The sequence below is a fragment of the Galeopterus variegatus genome, unplaced genomic scaffold (genome assembly GCF_000696425.1).
Source record: "Galeopterus variegatus unplaced genomic scaffold, G_variegatus-3.0.2 Scaffold1017, whole genome shotgun sequence".
Taxonomy (NCBI): Eukaryota; Metazoa; Chordata; class Mammalia; order Dermoptera; family Cynocephalidae; genus Galeopterus; species Galeopterus variegatus.
The window spans coordinates 239,688-250,020 of record NW_007727128.1 but is presented as its reverse complement, the minus strand read 5'-3'; positions in this window follow the sequence as shown (position 1 = coordinate 250,020).

Genomic DNA, 10,333 nt, shown 5'->3' with positions numbered 1-10,333 from the left:
GGGAAGCCCGACCCGGCCGTGCCTCCTGATTGGACAGTCGCCGCCCCCTCCTCGGCTCTGGAGCACCCCCCCCCCCCGCCCCCCCCCCCCCCCGCCTTGGGGGTGACTTTTCCCTCTGCGGATCCTGGGGTCAATTGAGTACCAGGGAAGAGCTTACAGTGTCAGCTCCGCTCCCGCCCGCACTGCTCCTAACCTACAAAGCCCCCACGTAAACAATGGCTTTCAAGCATGTGTGGCAAAGACCCAAACAAACCAAGGGACACCACACTAAGTAGCACAAAGGGAATTTTGTTTTCCTAATGTGTACAACGCTGCTTCAGACACATCTTTCATAATTCCCCCCAGAAGCCAAGACGCCCCGGCCCAGCCTCCTGTCCCTCAGCCCACAACTCAGCCCAGCCAGGAGGGGGAGCTGGAAGATTCTGTGGGCCGGGCTGCAGCCACACTATCATGCTTTGATCTCTCCAGGGACTGGGGAGGGAGGGAGGACAGAGCTGGAGGGGCAAGAAGTAGAGGAAAAGGAAAGGGACTGCTGAAGGAAATGAGACAGACAGCGAGAACTGGGGAGTCGCTGATGGGATACATGGGAAGGGAGCTGGATGTGACACAGGACGGAGGAGGAGGTGTGGGGGAAGGGCGGGGCTGGATGCACAATGACACGTCCTGGATGCGTGCTAAAGAAAAAACTGATTTATTTCTAATTTCATTATCAAGATTCACATTTGCTGAGCAGTTCGAATCCTCGGAGGAGCATGCTGAGGCAGATAATATCCCCATTCCACATTTCCTCCCGTAGAAAGGACATGTGCCGGGTCTCAGCCAGAGAGCGATTAAAAAGGTGTTCCCCTTTATGGTATTTTCTTGCCAGTGAATAAGGAAACCTCCCCCTGGAAAACATTCCAAAGTTTTTCCGTGTTGGGGTTATTATATGCGTTACAGTACTAATAACAGAGATAAGAAGGTATGCAAAGAAAGTCAACAATGTACTAAGGATTCTTTGCTTCATTTTAATAAAAACGTCTTTCCTTCCTGGAAAAAGTGTTGTTGTCTGGATCCGAGCGTTTAAAGAGAAGCAAACAGGCATCTTGATCTGTGTTTGAATGAGTCTTAGACCACCCATCCCACACGGATGCAGTCTGAGGAAGAGCCAGCTCCTATGAGCCTTTTATAGTCTGCAACTGTCTTCTCTTTCAGACCCAGCAGCTGTGGGACCTGAGTTTATGATACCTATAAGTCATGTCGCTGAAAGGAAACAGACAGGCAATTTGGGTTGAGTGGGAATATGAGAGCACAGGGAGAACGTACTTCCTTTCCAAGGAGTATTTAGAGAATGCTATTTGAGTAGCCCAATTCTTTGTTTACTTAAAAAGAATTTCATTCGAAGTCATGGAGACCTGAGCTGTTCCAGGTGTACAAGGGAGGCTGTAGAGGCTAGTGATTAAGAGTTCTGGGTCAGATAGCCTGGGTTCAAAGCCCAGCTGTGACACTTAACAACTGTGTGACCGTCAACCAGTTACCTAATTTCTTCAGGCCTTCATTTATTCATTTGTAAATGGGAATGACAGCACCTACCTAATAAGGTTTCAATGATCTATAAATGTTCCATGTGCACTTGAAAAGAATGTTGTTGGGTGAAATGTTCTATAAATGCCCATTAGGTCTAATTTTTTGATAGTGTTCAAATCTTCTATATCCTTACTTATTTCTGCCTGTGTGTTCTATCAGTTTTCGATAGTGGTATTAAAATCTCTGACTATAATTGTGGATTTGTCTGTTCTTGCAGTTCCATGAGTTTTTGCTTCATGCATTTTTGAAGCTCTGAAACTAGATGTATAAGCATTTAGATGCATAAGCTGTTGATTGACACCTTTATCATTATGAAGTTATTGTCCCTGGTTGTATTCTTTGCTCTGAAATATACTTTGTCTGATAGTAATATAGCCACTCCAGCTTTATTTTGATTAGTGTTACTTGGTATATCATTTTCTATCCTTTCACTTTTTAACCTATTTGTGTCTTTATGTTTAGAGAGTGTTTCTTGTAGTCACCATACAATTGGGTCTTTCTTTTTTATCCAATCTCACAATCTCTGCCTTTTAGTTAGTGTGTTTAGAACATTTACACTCAATGTGACTATGGATATGGTTGGGTTTAAATCTGTCATCTTGCTATTTGTTTTCTCATCTGTTCTTTGTACCCTTTTTGTTGTTTTCCTGCCTTCTTTTGGATTGATTGAATTTTTTATGATTTCATTTTATCTCCATTTTAGTGGTTGCTTTAAGGTTTACCGTCTACATCTTTATCAATCTTCCTTCAAGTGACGTTATATCACTTTGTGTATAAGACCTTAGACTAGTATACTTCCATTTCTCCCTTCCCGACCTTTTTTACTATTGTTATCATCCATTTTGTTGTATATTGCTATATTTTGAACCCAAAACTATACTGATTTGTTTGGTTGTTTCGGTAGTCAAGTATATTTTAAAGAGATCCAAATAATAAGAAAAAATTAATATATTTGCCAATGTAGTTACCATTTCTGGTGCTGTTCATTCCTTTATGTAGATCCAAATTTCCGTTTCAAATCATTTTCCTTCTCCCTAAGGGACTTGCTCATTTCCTGTAATGCAGTTCTGCCGGGAACAAATTCTTTCACTTTTGTATGTTTGAAAAAGTCTTTATTTCACCTTCTTTTTTGAAATACACTTTTTGGCTGGGTAAAGAGTTCTAAGTTGACAGGTTTTTATTTTTCTTTCAGGACTTTGTTTCACTGTCTTCTTGGTTGCATTGTTTTCAAGGAGAAATCTCTATCATCTTTTTATTTATTCCGCTATTTGAATCATGTCTTTTTTCTCTTGATGCTTTTAAGAGTTTTCTTATTATCACTGTTTTTGAGCAACTTGATTATGATGTGCCTTGATGTTGTTCTCATATTTATCATACTTGGGGGTTGATGAGTTTCTTCCATCTGTTTTCATCAAATTTGGAAATATTTAGCCATTATTTCTTCAAATATTTTTTTCTGTCTCCTACCTCCTTTCTTTTGGGGACCTTAATTACACATATATGACACCACTTGGAATTGTTCCACAGCTCACTGATGCTTTGTTCATTTTTAAAAATTATTTTCTTTTCTCACTGTGTTTCATTTTTGATAGTTTCCATAGCTACTTCTTCAAGTTCAGTAATGTTTTCTTCTTTACTGTCTAATCAGCCAGTTGTCACATCCATTATATGTTTTTTTATCTCAGACATTGTAGTTTTCATCTCTAGAAGTTCAATTTGGGGTATTTTTTATGTCTCATTTTCTTTTTTCATTGTCTCATTTTAAGTGTATGAATAGATGGAACGTAGTTAATCATTTATAATGTCCTTGTTTGGTAATTCTAACATCTGTCTCAGTTCTGCTTCAGTTTCAATTGATCGATTTCCTTGTTATGGGTTGTATTTTCTTGCTTCTTTTTCAGGCCTCCTAATCTTTGACTGGAGATCAGACATTGTGAATTTTACTTTGTTGAATACCAGATATCATTGTATTTTTATCAATATTCTTGGACTTCGTGATAAGCAAGAATCAAGTTATGTGGAAACAGTTTGATCTTTTAGGGACTCACTTTTAAAATTTGTTAGATAAAACCAAAGCAGTATTCAGTCTAGGGCTAATTATACCCCATTACTAAGACCTTTTTGTGTTGGGTACTTAATACTCTGTGAATCATGAAGATTTCCATTTTGGCTGGTAGGGACTGATAATGTATTCCCATCTCTGTGTGAGCACAAGTGCTGTCACCTTTAATCATTTTAAGTGGTTCTTTGCTGAACCTTGGGTAGTTTCCTCTTATGCATGTGCTGATCAGTACTCAGCTGAATTCCCCAGGAAGACCCTCTGTGTACCTGGGGTTTTCTATCTGCATAGCCCCTCTGGTACTCTCTCCTGCAAACTCTAGCTGGAATTTCAGCTCCATCTCCTCAACTCAGGCAGACTGCTTGGCTCCACCTGGGCTCCACCTGGGTTTCACCTCCACACACCGTGGCCTGAAAACTCTCTAAAGTTGGTCACTAGGACAATTGTAGGACTCACTTCATTTTTCTCCCATCTGAGATCATTGTCCTTTCATGCCTGAGAAAAAAATGAAATAATATTTGTTATGCATTTAGCTCAGTTCCCCGCAATGTATTCAGCATTCAATAAAAGTTAAGTATTATTACCATTACATTTATTTCAGGATACAGCTTTGAAAGTTTGAACCCATGTGTATATGTATTGGGGACACAATGCATTGGGAGAGACAGATAACTAGAGAGGCTTTTTGTTTGTTTGTTTATATAAGATCTTTTGTAGTTTCAGTATCATCCTGAAATCTAAGTAGGTGGTAGCACTTAAGATCCACAGGGCACTGTGGTTCAGAAAGAGGGTGACAAAGAAAAAGAATATTTAATGCCTAAAAGGCATTTTTTCTTACATACGTATGTATATAGAAATACACATGTATCTTCCATAATCCAAATGCATCTCTCCACTTCAGTCTCATATAATTGATGACTGCATGACTTAGGACCCAGCAGAGACACACATGGACTCTCTCATTCCTTTTCAATAAAGTTTGATTTTGTTGAAATACAGATCTCTGGAGACAAGGTAGCCCTCCAGACAGAAGTTCTTATTTACACTTTAGAATACATGAATCCCTGAAAGTCGATTGTGGCAGGCAGTCAGCTGAGAATACCAAGAATGTAAATTGGAAAAAAGTGATTCTTTTAGGAAAAGGGCACAACCCAGGATGAGTGTAGGAGTATTATGGATTGAATTGTGTTTCTCCAAAATTTAATCCCCTCTGTGACAGTGTTAAGAGGTTGGGCAATCCTATTATGGTCATTGAAAGGTGGGGTGTTGAAGAGGTGATTAGGTTGTCAGGACCATGCCCTAGTAAATGGATTAGTAAATTGATGGTTTAATGCTGGTCGTGGGCACGGGCATGAGGGCTGCAGAAGGAAAGCCCATGAGGAGCTCTCTCTCTCTCTCTCTCCTCCACCATTTTGCCATATGAGACCCCTGTGTCACTGTCACCACCAACAAAGCCTTCACCAGATGTGGGCTTTGGACTTCCCGCCTCCAAAACTGTAAGCAGTAAATTCATTTTTTTATAAATTATCCAGTTTGGGGTATTTATGTTATAAGCAATAGAAATGGACTGATACAGAGGGGTGGGGCAAAAAGAAAAAAATAATGACGCTTACATGAGAGTATTGCCCAGAAATAACAATATATCTCAGCCCCTTTCATGCTTTTGTTATTAAAAACAGTCTCTGTGAGGTTGGAAGGAGCCCTGATTTATAAATCTAGTCTTGCTTTAGCCACTAATTATTTTAGTTCTGCCACTCACATGCAATTTCTAAAATTATTTCAGCTGTAACACTCTCTGACGGTCTTAACCAAAGTTCTCCAGAAAGCAGAGCCTGATATGAAGGTTTGGGGTGTGATCCCAGGGTGCCAGCATGAGAAATCAGAGAAAGGAACCAAGGAAGACAGGAGAGTCACTATAAAGGTGCATTATACAAGTGGAGACCAAAAAATTTTTTTTTAATTTAAAAAAATTTAAAAAGAGGAGGTCTTCTCTCTCCACAAAGCACACTCCAGAGTAATAGAAGAAGCATCTGATTTATGATAATAGGGGAGGATTTAGTCACATTTGTCTCAGTACTGGGCAGGTCATCTAGGCAATAAACCAACAGAGGAACAGTTAATCTGTCAGATGGAGAGAACAAGTCTATGGTTATTAGACTGGGGAGGGCAGCGGGAGGAGAAGGAAAAAGGGGAATGGGGAGGGGAAAAGGGAGGGGGAAGAGAGAGACAAGATAAGGGACATAAAGAATAAGCATGATTTGTAAAAACATATGCTAACAAAAAAAATTTTTTTTAAATAAAAAAATTAAAATAAAATAAAGGTGCATTATCAAGTTGGTGTCTACTATAAGCTACTGGTTACTCAGTCCTGTGGTACCATCTGAAAACTCCTAAGTTAGGTGTCTCAAGACTTTTCATGACGTAGAAAAGGACATGGATGGGGTAAAAGAAGGAAGTACTACCCGTGGGCTCCCATCTCATTGGTCGAAGGCTTACTGCATGTTGCATAAACAACCATACACATTTGGGTCCCACATACCTGGGTGCTGATCTGGTTTCCTTGTCATTCTGCTCCAAAGCATCAATAGACAAGCCCAGAACGGAGATAAGAGGCACATAGGAGAGGCCTGAGGCAAGACACTCTCAGGTTGCACTTGCCTGAAGTTGATTGGAGCTTGGGTAGAACTGTTTGCTGAATCAGGCAAAGCCAGGAAGATATAAAGTGGTTGCATTAGTCCATTTCTGTTCCTTATAATAAAATATCTGCAACAGGATGATTTATGAGAAAAGAAAGTTATTGTTCACAGTTTCAGAGGCTGGGAAGTCCAAAGTCCAGGGAACACAGCTGGTGAAGGTCTTCCTTGGTAGTGGCTTCAGTGACACAGGGTATCACAGTGCAAGATGGAGGAAGCAGAGAAAGACGAACCTCTCACGTGCTCCTCTTTTAAAGCCCCCCAAACCAAGCCCCAACCACCATTGTTAATCCACTCACTGTGACACCGGCATCCGCCTATAATTTAACCACCTCTTCGAGGCCCCACCTTTCCATTACCATAATAGCATTTCTCACCTTCAACAATTACAGTGGGGATTTAAGCTTCAGTGAGACTGGGGGTGGGGGAGCTGGGATCTAGTCAACCGCAGTGATGTATAAGTGAAGTTGAATAAACTGACCTAATCCAAGGAATTACTGGGAATTTCCAATATTATCCCTTATTTGAGAGAGAGAAATTACAGTGGCATAAATTAATAACCTAAACCCAGTTCTGCTGTTTCTAAATCTAAGTTTTTACTTCATAAGTCATTTACTTTTGAAGGTACTTCAAAAAATTCATGGAAAGATTTGCATTATGTTTTAATTCTATTTTTCCAAGAACTTTTTGGAGTATCCTCCTATTCCTTCCTCAATAAATTCTGGAGCACCTATTATTTGGACAGGGATTATGCTAAATATTAGAGAGAGAAAATTCAGTCCCTACCCTCAAGGCATGTACGGTTGAGCCGGGCAGAGGCAGCAGCTGAAGAATGCTCTGAAAGATGAAACCTAGCATTCTGAGGAAGCACTTCTTCTCTCGGCAAAGAGATCAGGGAACATATCCCCAAAAGCGTGGCATCTCAAGGAAGTGTGCAATATGTAGAAATTTACCAGGTCTCAGTTGGAGGTACGGGTGCGGGTGGAGGGGCACGGCCCATTCATAGAACTGCAAGTAAGGGGGAGCATTGAGAAAGAGCGAGAGAGCCAAGCACAGATCTTCATCAGCTTTGGATACCAGTCATAGGGGCTTGGATTGTATCCCGAAGGCATGTAAAGACACTGAAAGACTTTAAACTGAAGAGCCAAAACATTAGAGCTATGCTTTAGCAAAATCACTCAATCTGTGAGAGATGAAATAAGGAAAATAAATTGGGAAAAAGGACAAAAACAGAAGTAGGTTGCACTGGTTATAGTAATGACATCCTACTTCTGTTTTTGTCCTTTTTCCCAATTTATTTTCCTTATTGCACTAGTAATATTAAGAAAGTTTAAGCAATTTTCCCAAGGTCGATGTTAGTGAGCACCAGAGCCAGGACTTGAACCCCAGCATCCTGACTCCAGAGCCTGTGCTCCTCACTGTTTTGAAATGTTTCCCTCTGGCTATGAGTTTTGAGACATGAACTAAAATAATGGTAATGGACAATACGAGGAGAGACTGTAAATACATTATCAAAGTGATTTGGTAATTTTTAGTTGCTTTTTATGAAAAGAGATACACAGGTAGCTGCAAACAAGCACAAACCCAAACACCCTTTAAAGGCTCTGGGGAGAGGCAAGGACAAAAGGAAACAGTAACAGAGCTTTTCTAGTTTACAGGGAACTGATACCTGTCCTTGATCTATCTTAGATCCCTGTTCCCCCAAACCCTAACCCTAACCCTGATAGAGGGTACTAGGAGGAAGGAGATCGAAGTGCAGAAGGGAGTTCCTTCTCCTGAAGGTTACATACAAAATGACAGACTGTGCAGTGACACATAACAGATTACCAGACATTTCCAGTTTCATGCTAACAACCACCAAATTAGACTCAAAAGTCTCTTTACATAGACTTTTGTCATTAATGTTATATTTTGGCAGGAGGGGTGGAATGAGGCATATGAGAAGGTAACATGTTTTTAAAAGTAGTCCAGCACATGTATAGCAAAATCAATACTAAAGTCCTCTCTAATTCACTTATCTCCCTTGAAATTCTTCTACGTACACTGCTTTATGGTCAACTGCCTACTGCAAATCACTAAATAGCTTGATGTTATCCTCAGTGATCCTTCCTAAAATGTCTGGTTCTCTATGTAATGAGGCCCAGGATTATTTTCTGCTTACTATAGCATATTTCTACAGGGTAAGTAGCTCGCTATTACCATTGAATTAAAGTAGAATACTTTTGCTGCAATCATAATGGTTACGCTTGGCACTATTACACTAAAAAATAAATACATAAAGTTAGATTCTTTGTCCTTCTCTTGTCTCCCTTAAGAAGGTAATAAAAGGACAGAAAGCCATCGTGTTTAACTGGAAAATTAATCACATCAAATATTCTCTTACACTAATCGAGTTATAAGTCTGCAATTGGCTTATATAAAACAGATGTTTACATTCTTATTCTCCTTTGGTACTAATGTCAAAAGAAGAAACACAGAATGACTATGTCATGGCATGCTTTGGGGAATGTAACACTCTGCTTTTACTTTTTTTAATGAAGCCCCAGAGCTTGTGGTCAGGGAAAGCGAGGGGGACAGCCAGAAGGAGGAAAGCACCAGGGCCTGGTCTTCTACTCCTTATAGAGGCAAAACTCCCATAGTCTGGGATGGAACAGGCAGTTCGCCCCCTAAGGAATGGGTGGCTCCTATCGGCTCACAGCAAGTGGGAGAAGACCTGGGCCATGTGACTCTGGTAGCTTATCCCAGGGAGCCTCCCTTTTGCCTCTGCTGGTGCCTTAGTTCTCCAGGACTTGTGATTCTGGTTTGTGTTTCAATTGTGGTCTTCTGTATATGGGCCCCAGCTATCCACCCTCCCACACCCCAACCCAAAATAAAGACTGAGAGACCTGCAGGCTGTCCTCATACCGTTTGGGAAAAGGTCTTGTAAAGCCTAACTGAGCACTCAATGAAGAAGAGAGACTTGAAGAAGAATGCTTGCGCTTCACTGTCTGTAAAAAGGGTCGAAGAAATTAAAATTTATCCCTAATGATTCCTCTTGGGATGTCCCCTCAATCCTCCCTTCTCTCTCACAGGGAGCTGCTCTCCCTGGAAAGTCAGGGCCCCTGCAACTCTCACACCCAGTCTTTTTTGCTCCTTTATCCCAATTCAAAAGCTGGAAAGGATTTTAAAGATATTTTTTTCTACTTTGGGACCTTCATTTTACAGAGAAAACTGAGGCCCAGAGAGGGAACTCGCCCAAGATCTCACAAAAAGCATTTGAGATGGAGCTAGAAGTGTGTTTGGGGCTTGTAATTATCTCTCCTCCTCCTTCTCGTCACCAGAGGTACCAGCTAATATTTATTGAGTTATTACTATGTCCCAGCCATTATTTTAAGTGCTTTATATGTGTTAACACATTTATTCACCTTTAATTCTCATTCCAAAACTATGAGGGAGTTAATATAATGATCCCCATTTCACAGAACAGGAAACTGAAGATGAAATCCACACAGAGGTTAGGTCACCTGTCCAAGATCTCCCCCTCATTTTTATTCTTTATCTTTTGCCTCTAGTCCATGTTTTCCCTATTATTTTACAGTACTATTAAAATTTTTAATCATGAAATTATGAAATATATAATTACTTTATAGTATACTGAAAGTTCTACCACTAATATTACATATGCACTATATTGAACTTTTCAGAAAAAAGGATACAGCAGTTTTGGTTTCTTCTGTTTTGTGAATTATGCATGAAGCATTCTTTGACCTTGAATGAGCTTTTCCTGCCCCCCGAGCATATTTCTGAGTTTTCTCACTTATTATTTACAAATTCAAACTAATTTTTTATTTTGCCCACAATGCCATGAATTCCTTAAGAATAAGAGCTGTGCTTTATTCATTTTTACAAACATAGTGTTTCATTCATTTTACACAAATTGGAATTCAATAATGTTTTCAAGGAATTGCTGAATTCATTATGATTAATAATAATGATAGCAATAATAATAACTGCCATCTGAGTACTTTAAGCATGT